The 12,368-nt window shown below is 39.7% G+C and overlaps 1 protein-coding gene across 2 annotated transcripts in view; it reads left to right on the top strand.

Annotated features, from left to right (window-relative positions):
- Positions 1-2,520: 2,520 nt before the first annotated feature.
- Positions 2,521-12,368, top strand: part of LOC109064256 (transcription factor HIVEP2-like) — a 68,369-nt gene continuing 58,521 nt past the window's right edge. Inside the window, exons 1-2 of one of the 2 annotated variants that reach the window (XM_042746520.1) lie at positions 2,521-2,745; positions 6,540-6,608. The gene's annotated coding sequence lies outside the window, so the exon portion shown is untranslated. Of the gene's footprint in view, positions 2,746-5,733; positions 6,118-6,539; positions 6,609-12,368 lie in introns of those variants that run through there. The other variant, XM_042746519.1, reaches the window with a different exon arrangement.

Genomic DNA, 12,368 nt, shown 5'->3' with positions numbered 1-12,368 from the left:
ACAAGGTACTGTAGGTTAATACAAAAACATCTCAGAATGAGTCAGTCATGCTCTTGCTAATACCAGCATTTACTTCTGATTAAATACACACACACACACACACACACACACACACACACACACACACACACACACACACACACACACACACACGTTTGTTTTTGTGAAAAGTGGGGACATCCCATAGGCGTAAAGGTTTTTATACTGTACGAACTGTATATTCTATCGCCCTACACCAACCCTACACCTAACCCTACTCTTACAGGAAACTTTGTGCATTTTTACCTTCTCCAAAAAAAAAAAAAAAGTAATTCTGTATGGTTTATAAGTGTTTTGAAAAATGGGGACATGGGTTATGTCCTCATAATCACCCTCTCCTTGTAATACCTGTGTCATACCCATGTCATTATACAAAGTTGTGTCCTGATATATCACAAAAACACACACACACACACACACACACAAATATGTACATGCACACATTCACAAACAAAAAGCTGTGGCACAACAGCACATACAGATATAAAGGTCCACCCTTCATTTCCTTGCTTAAAAACAATGAAGTATAAAGCTACTACATCTGTATTAATGTAACATTTATCAGACATATATAAATGAAGATGCGGAGGAGGAGGTTAAGGATAAAAAATATGTTTCAGTGATAACAGTCATGGGAGTTATGATTTGCTTCTAGGAATGTCTAGTGGTGATCACTTCTGGGAAATAAAAGTGCATTGTGTTTCATGACATTCAAACATTTATAATAGCATGGAGCAGTGTTTTTATCTGGTCCACTGATAATTAACTGAGAACTGCTCTGTGCTGCTGGGAACACCCTCGATGTTCTTGAGAATATGACTTTGCATGCTGAATACACTCAGACACCTGCACAGTAACTCATGAGCAGCAAACGCCAACCAGTGCAACAAGATGACTTGATAAATGTTGATGAAACATACCTTTGGGTCAAGTCCAGACATTTCCATTTCCTCTTTATTTCCTGCAGGAAAGCGCCATTGACTGTGATGTCTAAGCTCGTCCGCCAATGCTGATTTACATCTATGCGCTGTCAATTATGCTTGAGTGTCTCAGATGCCAGTGCTTCTTTGGGGATGCCCTTGCTGAGGATTACAGAGAAGCTCCCTATTGCCAATGTGATGGGAACTCCAGGTCACAGCTGATGTGATCACAAACTCCTTAAAAGAAACGTAAGCCACTCTAACCTAGCCAGTAATCCATTTAACACAATACAGAACAGATGCACCACTCCCGGCAAGACAAACATGCACATTACATATCAAGATCAGGACTTTCCCTCGATTTCTATTGATTATATAGTGAGATAATTATCTTTTTTTTTTTTATCTCCAACATGGACTAAAGCCTCTAACAAGCTTTTGTTCATTTTGATTTCCCTCAATGTATAAAGTAATGTAGGTTTTGTATATGTATGTATACCCTCAATGTAGGTTTTACCTTCCTTACGAGGACATTCAGTCCCCACAACACAGGTAAAACCAAGGGCCTCATTTATTCTCTAAAGTGTGTGTACGCTCAGATTTGATCTTAGAGAGTGTGTACTCTTAAATCCCTGCCAACGCTCATATTAATAAAAACTGGTTTTGACGTGGAAAAGTGCCTATTATACACCCTATTTCCTGTCGGAGTATTCTTGTCATTCAGTTGAGAACAAGTTCAAGATTATTATTTGAATATATTTCATAGATTTCACAGGGTTGGAGATCCCTGGCCTATACAGTACGTACAGTACACATGAACAATGACCATGTTTACATGTATATAATTTCACACTTCTGGTTAAGCCTTTACTAAGAAAAAGCCTGCATTTTGAGGCATTTAAGTAATATTGGAAAGTCATTTGTCAGTCGTGTGTGTGTGTGTGTGTGTGTGTGTGTGCACTGTCAATGATGCAGAACTAGGTGTCTCTATATTTACTGCCTACAGTTTTTCTTTCCTAAACAATATGTGTCATGCATGGAGGCAGGGAAAAAAAGGTCACTGCCATGATTTTAGAGTAGAAAATATAAAAATTTGATGCTGGAAGAAGTCACAGGCTATTGAGCAGTGGTTTGTGGATGATCTAGATCTTGGTACAGATTATGAATCTGAATTTGTCATTTAATACTCCTCAGGGCATTTAAAAATGATATCTTACTCTATTACTCTAGTGATGTGCAAGTCAAGTAGACCTAATGTCACCGCACGTTCTCGCCCGGCCCTGATGCATCAAATCGAAGGAACACAAGACATCTGTCGCGGTTTGGAGTCAGAGGAGCTCGTTCTGGAGAAATTTGACCAAGGGAGTTCCCTCCTCTATCAAGACAAGGAAGGGCCTGCCTGCCTGGGCAGTCTCGGTCAACCCCATACCCCCACCCCCCACAGCCTCACGAGGACGCGCGCTGGGGGATCCGATGACGTCACATTCGCACTGACACACACGCGCGCAGACTCTCTCTCCTTCTCCCTCCCTCGCTTTTCTATTCTGGGAAGCGACGCTAGGAATAACCCCGTCTGCCCCCCCCCAGCCGAAGCGGACTAACTCACTTTTATTTCTTCCTGAAGCAAAGACGCACTACATTGTACTCCAACACCTGGCGTCTGCAGCGTTGTCGTTGCGTCACAATTCGAGTTGAACTGATATTTTGTGTCAGTCAGAGCTGGAAGCGACAGTGGCGTTTGACACTCTTTTGGAATGCTGTGGGCGGATTTGAAAACGTTCTACCGGTAAGTTCTAGTCTTGTACACCTTGTTATTAGAATGCCAGGGAGTGACATTCTTTTGAAAGCGCGATTAAGTGAGAATGAGTTGCGGATGGGTCTCCTCCGCTTATTGGGACATGTGGGGAATACCCCGTTTGCCTGGTTGGAGATAGTGAATATTGCGTAATATCCTAAGGAATTTGCACGGCTGCTGCGAAAAGCGAGATAAATCGCTATCTGGAGAGCGAATGTCATTAATGTTGAAGGGTCTGTGCTGTTTGTGTTGTTGTAGACCGTTCGTTTTTTCCAGCATGGTTAATGTTGTGATCTGTATTTTCATGTACACACCGCCTGTGCGCGTGTATGTGTGTGAGCAGGAGAGAAGGTGGGTGGGACTTTGGCTCGTTCCGGGAATGTTCCATGACGCGCTCTCAGTCAGTGAAGGGCCCTTTTAGGGAGACTCTCGACACGCGATTGTTGCTCAAGCCAGATGGCACCTGCTATAAAGTGACCATGCTGTGATAGGATGGAACAATTATTTATGTATTTATTTATTTATATTATTTTTTTTTTAATGTGGCAACATATATCGAATTAAAAAATACATACAAAAGAATGTTAATGTATTAATATAATTTTTTTATAACTTTCCAAATTGATAGCTCTAATACTGTATTTCATCTATTTGTTATTTTTTATGCAAAACATATGCATACACACATATAGATATATGAATTTAAAATTCGCAAACAGCAGTAACGTGTTTAAGCTTAGTTGGAGGCTATACTATTATAGACAAATATTTAAAGTATCCCGAAATTTTAGGTCATATATAGCTTTGCAGTGGATCTTTCTAAAATATACAATGCTTTTCCTTTTTAGGGATCAGCATTTTGCTTTAATGTTTTATATTGATGTAATTTTGTGAACCACAATCTTTTTGTTATTTACCTTTATGTAGACACTTTCATCCAAAGCGACTTACATTGCATTCAAGGTACACATTTACATTTTTTATTATTTTTTTAGTTCTTGCTTTTGCTGGAAATCAAACCCATAACCTTGGTTTGCTGGCAACATGCTGTACTGTTTGAGATACAGGAAAGCATTTTTGTGAAAAATGTTTACTCTTCTGTTCTTCTATGATTAATATAAGATACTATATATTGTAAATTCGGTAGGAATAGGCAGTAAGGTTATATAACAAGCGAGCACACCAGCGGAGACAGGGCCAAGGGTGTAGCCAAGTATTTACAACCCATCAGGCAAATTAGTTTATTTGACTATGCCAAATACATGAGACAGTGCCCTTTGCAGAGGCTTGATATATATGTCCAGTGCAATGCATAAACACACCCACCGTATCCCTTACACACACATACAAAACATAAACAAAAATCATTTTTCCATCAACCACCTTCTATCCATCAAAAAAAAACAAACAGACATAGATGTATGACAAACAAACTTACACGTTTTTTCCATTTTTCCACAACAGAATCAATCACATTGATTCCGTGTTGAGCTTTGACACATCTAGACTTTCTGGCAATTTATTTGTAATTGTTTCTGATGGGAAGTCACTTTTAAAGGTAAACTGACCCACACACACACACACACACACACACACACACACACACACACACACACACACACACACACACACACACACACACACACACACACACACACACACACACACACACACACACACACACACATTTATGATTCACCTCTTGAAATGGCTTTCATTCAGTAATGCCAACATAAACAAATGGGTTCCTGGAATTAGGGAAGCATATTCAAAGGCTTCAAATTCTTAAGTGCCACTTTGATGGGAATTTCAACAAGGTTTCTTTGTGACAGCCTGTTCCCTGGTGCAAACTGATCCATTAAATGCAGAGAACCCTCAGCACAAATTTTGGAAGTCAAAGGTCACTCTCCAGCACTTAGTCAAACCACATTGTCATTGGCTAAAGAAGGCACTGGCTCCAAGTCTTTTACAGCTCATGCCATTTTAATTGGATCAAGGTCTCCAGTACATCTTTTCTTTCAAAATTGTAAATAAAGATTATTGGCACACATTTGAAAAGAAAATACTATTTCGGTCTTTCTACTTAAAAATGTCATGTTCAGTTGTCAGTAACTAGCAACTTCTGAGTGATAATTGTTTCTACACCTTATTTTGTAACAAACTGAGAACTGAAATTGCATTCACATTTATGCATTTAGCATAGGCTTTCATCCAAAGCAGCTTTTGCATTTAAGGTATACATTTAATCAGTTGAAACCATGATCTTGGGGTTGGTTGCTAGCAGCATGCTTTGCTGTTTGGTACAGAAAAACTAACATGCACCAGTTGTGGTTGAATGCTAAATTGTGCAGTGGGCGACTGTTGTTTTTGTGTGCATGATGAGGGGAAGGATTTGTTCTCATGGTGCTGGTATGGAAGGAAACAGTTAAGGCGTATCACCGCTTAAACAGGGTGACAGAATGGATGCCAGCATCTGGGTTGTGCTTTTCCACCTGTTGCTTCAGGTTACATAATTGGATTTCTGCTCAAGAAAACAAGGTTAAGGAGGAAAATGCTATCTGGAGTAGCCACATACTTGGGGCCGATTCCTTGCTGAAGACAATCAGAGATGAACCATTGGCCGAGGTGCTTCTTTTAATGTGGTTTTAATGTTCTCATAACATTTGTATACAGCAATACTTACCATATTTTACAGCAGTAATAAAACTAGCTCTCTCACTCACAACACTCAGTGTTAAATTGAATCCGGTATAGATGCTGGGAGGAATCTGCATGTGTGTGTTGTAATCCTGAGGCCGTCTTGAAAGTGTCAAGATGAGCCGGCGTCTGTGTTGACACCCCGCCAGAGTGCGAATGCTGCGCGTGACGTCCTGGCTCGCTTCAGCTGCACAACAGGAAATACTCACGGCCTCCCCTCCTTCCTGCTTTGAAAAAGAGGTAGTCTCTCGCTCTCCTGCCCTTCTCTTCTTTCGTTTTCTGCAGCAGCAGGGCAAGGCGAGACCTATTTTAATGCCTGGAGCCATCGCTGTGGCTGACGCCTCCTTCGGACCATCCGGCCAATCAGAGAGCAGCTGCTTACGCCGAAGAAACATGATCGTTTTTTTCACTCTTTTGCTCCTTTCTCTGAGCAAGTGAAGGTAGCAGGAGTGGGAGCAACCAAAAGAAAGAGTGTGCGGGAGGGAGGGAGGAGGGAGAGAGAGAGAGTGAGAGTGAGAGAGAGAGAGAGAAGGCTGCAGACAGCGGTAGGGAAATAGCTTCTCGCAGAGAACGTGAGCGAATGGTGATTGTACAGGCTCGCGCGACTGCCACAGCTGAAAGGAAGGAGGTTTGGAGCCCCTGAGGATCTGAAGGATGCCATGTCAGGTGAGCAACTGACACCGGCAGGGAGAGATAGTGGAGGAGCGGTGAAAAAGAATAAGAATGAAAGTAAAGAAATGCTTGTTGTGCTGTGGCTTTTGGTTTCTTGCTGCTCATTTTTAAGTCCTATATGGAGTCAGGCTGAAGTGACAGCTGGTTAGCGGGTATTGACAAAGGGATCTGAGCGATGCTGGACACATTAGCACAAGTTCAGTAGCTTACGGGAACAAGTTTGTTAACTCACTGACATACCTTTGCTGATAATATGTAGTGATTAAATACAGATGCCTTGTCCGATTATAGATAAATTGTGCACTAGATGGCTTGGCATATTTAACACTGCAGTACATTTTTTGTTGGTGCGTGTGTGCTTTAATAAAACCAGTGTTGCATGCACTAATGACATTATATTTTCTCTTTCTGAACAGGGTGTGTGAGGAGGGTGTGTACCTGGATTAGATTCCCATGACCGTCAGGACAAGAAAACCAAACACTGGGTACAGTATGTGTTTGAGATACGTTGTGCCAAATTTAGTACAGGTGTTAATGCTATGCTTGCAGCTGCATTAATCCGAAGTTACTGTGTGTTTGGTAAAGCATCTCCAGAAACGTTTGTCAAGGGTGTGTTACTCGAAACCTATCATGCTTTTTTCAAACTGCAGTTTCCAAGCTTTGTTAATAGGGCTGAATAATGAATGAGCAGGTAATTGAGTTGGGCTAATTATTCATTATAAGAATGATGAATATCATCGCTGATTTGGGAAGTATTTCTCGCCTCTCATTATTTTCAGTCGCTTTTGATGAACTTGCAGTCAACTTTGTTCAGGGTTGAGTTCGAGATAACAAAGAGAATCGAAAAGAGGAACTGAAAATAGTAAAAGTAGAACAAAGTTTCTAATCTATTTTAGAATACAGTCATCTTCAGTGCATGCATTGTTTTGGTGGTGGTTTTTGAGGTAGGCCTGATATACTGTATATGTTCTGTTGTGTGCCACTCTTTTTGTAGGCCAGACCTCTTCTATTTTTCTTTCTTTCAGTCTACCTTGACCATATGCTCAGGATACAAAGAGCTGTTTGTGACTGTACATAGTTTGCACCGTAAAAATAGACGTATAAAACGCTGATAACCATCAGGCACCGCACAAGCCTGCCAGTGGATCAACAAAATTGAGGGACCAACTACGCTGAGCAAATTGTAGAAGAGTGTGTACAAGTAAATTGAACGTGTGTTGGTGGATTCAGGGTGTGGTGCCATCACGTCTGTTATGGTGTGTGTTTGTCGATGTGGAGCTCGGTGGTTAGCACTGGGCCGTAGGTAGAGTGTGAACTGTTGTGTCTGTATGGACTAGAGTATTGTGGGTGGCAAATGTTGATCCATGCCTGAAGCAGTCCAGTGATGTAACCACAGTTTGCTCAGGGTGATAAAACAGGCAAGTCATTGAACTTTTCTGTTTGTGTTTAGTCTGTAAAGTTCAGGTAATGTTGAGCAACAAATTGTAATATTTAGCTTGAGAGGGATTGTCGTGCCTATGTGTATCACAGTGGGTCAAATGGCATTTGATTGCTCTTGACTCCAATTGGCTAGGAGTGTTGTGATGCTCTTTGCTGATTTGAGGTGACAGTAAAGTGCCTTCTGGTTATCATACGCTGTGCTAATTGGAAAAACATGAGGCCCCTGGAAGAAAGGCAGCTGTACGACAGTCAGCCGGTTGTTGCCCTCTTCTGAGTGGCATGCATTTGCCCTTGTTTACCTTGGGGAGCTTGAGCGTGGTGGGCATGGAGAGGTCAAAAGGTCATGCTGTCAGTCTTCTTGTTGCAAGGGCTGAGTAATAAGTGGGTCAACATGACAAAGGTAATGACAGGAACTTGGCAAGGGTGCTTCGATTATGGAAAATAGTTTCACATTTGGACTAAAGTATTTGGATTTATGCTGTATAATGCAATCTTCTGAAGTGAATTATCATGCCAAATAATATGGAACCTGAAAATTGGTGTGCTGAGTATGATGGTAAATATCGATGCATATCTCCCGATTTGAAGCTGCTTGATTTGATTCAGATTTTTTATTCAGATTCAGAATCACTTGAGTATATTTCACTGAAAATGAAAGAAACTCTCTCTCTTTGCTAATGCTGTTAATTATACAGTGCAGTGTTTCAGATGGATTGAACTCATTACTGAAGAACCAGCTGAAAAGGATCATTTATTTTTGGAATCAGACTATATTGCTCATGCTGTATGTTTTTGATTCACTAAAAAGTATTGGCTTATAACAATCAGAATAACTAGGCCTAGTTACACTGTATATTTTTGATTCACTGATTTAATTCAGTAAAAATCAGCAGCTCAAGAGTCAGTTGCTCATTAATCGGTCTACACTGGTACACACCGTACATCACATTTTTTTGTCAAATTTATTCTCTGTCATCTATATTTTAACTGATTTTTCAGCCCATTATTATCAGCATTGTCAGCGTTAGCATTTTTTGTGCGTGTTACTAAAATGACTTTTGGCTGAGTTAATAATGCTGAGGCATTTTGAAAAATATTTTCAAACATTCTTTCGAAATTACATTCTTGTGACGTTAGTGCCACCCATGAATACCAGTTGAACTTTTGACCAGCATGAGCAAGCTCAACAGTCCAGTAATGACAAGTCAGCCATTATTGACTAATACTTACAGGCAGTCTGTGCACCTGTTAGTGTTTTTCAGCTCAATGTGGCAATGGAGGATTTTTGTTATGGATAACTAGTCAGAAAATGGTTGCGGTCAGGGAATCGCCTGACCTGTGTGTGTATATGTAGGTGTTTGTCCCTTTAGTGCATGACACTTTTCACCCTATTGAGGGGCTGTCAGGTTAGGCATCTTCCATCCAAGGCAAAAAGGTCAGAGCTGCCAATGCAGTGACCACAGTTCTCTGGAGAGAGACATGCTTCATGCCTTACAGCTCTTTAATGTTTAAAGTCTACAATTAGTCTGTGACAAAAAACCCTGATTGAAGCCAACTCGCAGCGCATGCTGTTTGAAATCTCTCTGAATGGTCATCAGGTGCACATTCTGCCCCAAATATAGTGAAAGCAATGAACAACTGAATGAAATTGTGCAAGGAGAGCGAGGGATTGAACTATTTGACTCCTTTTCATCTTGTTTTTCTGTACAAGTCATGGCTAAAACATCCACAAGTTCTACTTGCTTGAAATGTTGGCAATTAGCTGCGTAAAGCTAAAGTGCATGCAATGTGACTGCAAACATTAAAGTCTGTCTTTTAAGACATATTCTGGTTTCAGCTTAATCAACAGCATTTGTGGAATAATGTTGATTCTTTTCTTTTTTAATTAAACATTAAAAAAATCAGGGTTACAGAGGATGCAAATGAGGGCAATGTTTGGAGGATCAGAAATCTACAGTATATCATTTAAAAAAAACATTCTAGAATTCTATATTATTTGAGCTGTAAAGTTGTCCAAATTTGATTTGACTTCACACTGAAGAAAAGTGATTATTATATATATTTTTTAGAACATTAAAATCACATTGATGGGATTTGCAGAATTTTTTTTTTTTAATAATAATAATAATAATTTTTATTTATAAGTGAAATAACAATAGTAATATTTTCTACTTTGTTTTTATTCAGTCTTTTTAAATATATTTTTTAATAATAATAATAATAAAAAAAATAACAATGATCTTTATTTTACAGTGAAATTACAATAGTAATATCTCCTACTATGTTTTTACTCAATCTTCGTTAATATGTGTGTATAAAAAAAAAAAAAAAAATATATATATATATATATATATAGATATATATATATATATACAAACACACACAACACACACACACACACACACACACACACACACACACACACACACACACACACACACATATATATATATATGTATGTATGTATGTATGTATGTATGTCGTGTGTGTGTGTGTGTTTGTTTGTGCATATATATATATATATATATATATGCACATTACTAAATAAATACAGGGTAGGAAATATTACTATTGTAGTTTTACTGTTAAATAAAAAACATAAGTAATAATAAAGATTTTATTACCTGTCATGTTAAATCATCAAACATAATATTGATTTAAATGTTTGCAGGGAGAGTCTTTCAGTGTGCACTATGAAAGTCAGACTTACAGTGTGCACTATGAAACAAACTCCATCTCTTAGACAGTGTGTAGTAGGTAGTACAACATAATTTACCTAGATGCACTGCCTGTTTACAGTTCCTTTATGCCATCTGAAATCGCTTAAATCTTTCCTTGATACATTTAGTCGTCCATTAGCCGTTAAGTGGAGGAGGCGGTCTAGTATGAGCGATCGACTTAGTAAAACACACGGCGCAGCAAAAACACTATGCATGATGATTATACGAATCTTTGCCTGTCAGCACTTGCGTGTATCAAGCTAGTGGAGGATCTTGCTCATCAGAAGAGCGTGACCTCCCTGATCTACAATGCTGAGATGACTGCTTATGATCTGAACTGCTGCAGGGGTTCCAGGTCGCGCCGAAGGCTTGAGGTTGAGGGAAACGAGAGCTATCGGTCAGCCCAGAGCTTTTATATGAATCCCGCTGAAGAAGACAATGCACAAAAGCCCCCTAAAGCAGCAACACATACTCTGTTACTATGGGAACCTATCAGAACTGTGCTTTGTCCTTGACGGAATCAGATGGATAGAGAAGCTGTATTAGTGGAGCTTAGAAGAGAGAGAAACAGACAGAGCAAAAAGAATAAAAGCAGGAAGCAGCATGTGTGAGGATGAATGGAGATACAGTACGTCTGCCCTCGAGTGAATTTCAACACAACGGGAGACTCTTGACCCTCAACCCTTGCTCTGATTGATCTGTCTGTATCGATTTAGTACATTAAGAATTTATTATGCAGCTAGACGTGTCACTAGATTACATGAGCTCTTTGCTGACTAATTAGGTAACAGCAAAAAAGACAACAGTGTATTGGGTCGGAGAAACAAAGGTTCCTAGCACACATACACACATAAAGAATGAAGCACATGGCACACAGGGACCAAAACTAGTCTCATCTTTCCCAAGCAGAACAATAGTATGTGCAGGTGTTTCATCTGATCAGAAATAGAGCACCCACCCACACACATACAGTTATACAAAGACACACGGAAACTCGTACGTATGCACCAACGAGCACACACATACATTCTCATTCACCTAAACCGTTTACGAGCAACCACGCATGCAGCGCACCTTTCTCTAACGAACAGTGGTACATTAGATACACTGTCTGTGGGTCGGAAAATAAGTTAACGGAGTTGTTACCCAAAAATGAAAACTCTGTCATCATTTACTCACCCTCTTGTAGTTCCAAACCTTGATGACTTTCTTTTCTTCCATGGAACACAAAAGGAGATTTTGAACTTTCAACTTTCAAGCTTTAAAAAACACACAAAAGCACCATAGAAGTATCAAAAAATTGTAAATATCAACCATACAAGACTTGGTTATTATTCACTGATTTTTCTTCCAATACTATTGGAGCAAATGGAAACACAAAAATTGTATTACGTTTACTACTGTAGAAGTTTACTCAACTGACTTCTGCTTCTGGGAACCCCGGAAATATGCAAAGGGTCTATTGAGTCAGTAAATTAAACTTAAAGAACCAGATCAGTCTGATTCATGAGCCAATCTGGTTTTGTTAACTGGATACACCAATTCATTGAAAAGATTTGATTCAAAAGAATTGTGCATGAATCTGGCATCGCTGCTCTCATTAACTCTCAAGAACGTGCAAAATTTGGGCATATGTGAAGGTTTTTAGAGAATAACAACATTTTGTATAACAACACTTTATATTGAAAAAATGTGGTTAAAAAATTCTGATTTATTAAAACACTTTTTGTGTTCCACCGAAAAAAGAAAGTTATAGAGTATGACCTTAGGGGGAGTAAATGATGACAGATTTTCCTTTTTTTCCCCGGATGAATTCCCCTTTGAATAACTGTATTTTGGGGCCAGTTTTACTGCCAGGCTGTACAGTAGATACTCAGCACCTCACAGCCCCTCAGCTGTTCTATTCTTCCTCCTGCCACTTCCAGATAACAGAGCATTTGAATTTGAATAGTCCAGGATTGGACAACAAGCGTGCACCCTGTTGTTTCCTGCAGCCGGACAGAGCCGAGGTGAGCGGCGTGTGTCCATAGGCAAAGCACATGGAAAGCAGCGAGAGAGTGAGCATGAACTGTCCTGCCTCGCTCT

The sequence above is a fragment of the Cyprinus carpio genome, chromosome B20 (genome assembly GCF_018340385.1).
Source record: "Cyprinus carpio isolate SPL01 chromosome B20, ASM1834038v1, whole genome shotgun sequence".
Taxonomy (NCBI): domain Eukaryota; kingdom Metazoa; phylum Chordata; class Actinopteri; order Cypriniformes; family Cyprinidae; genus Cyprinus; species Cyprinus carpio.
This window is presented reverse-complemented; position numbering and strand designations above follow the sequence as displayed.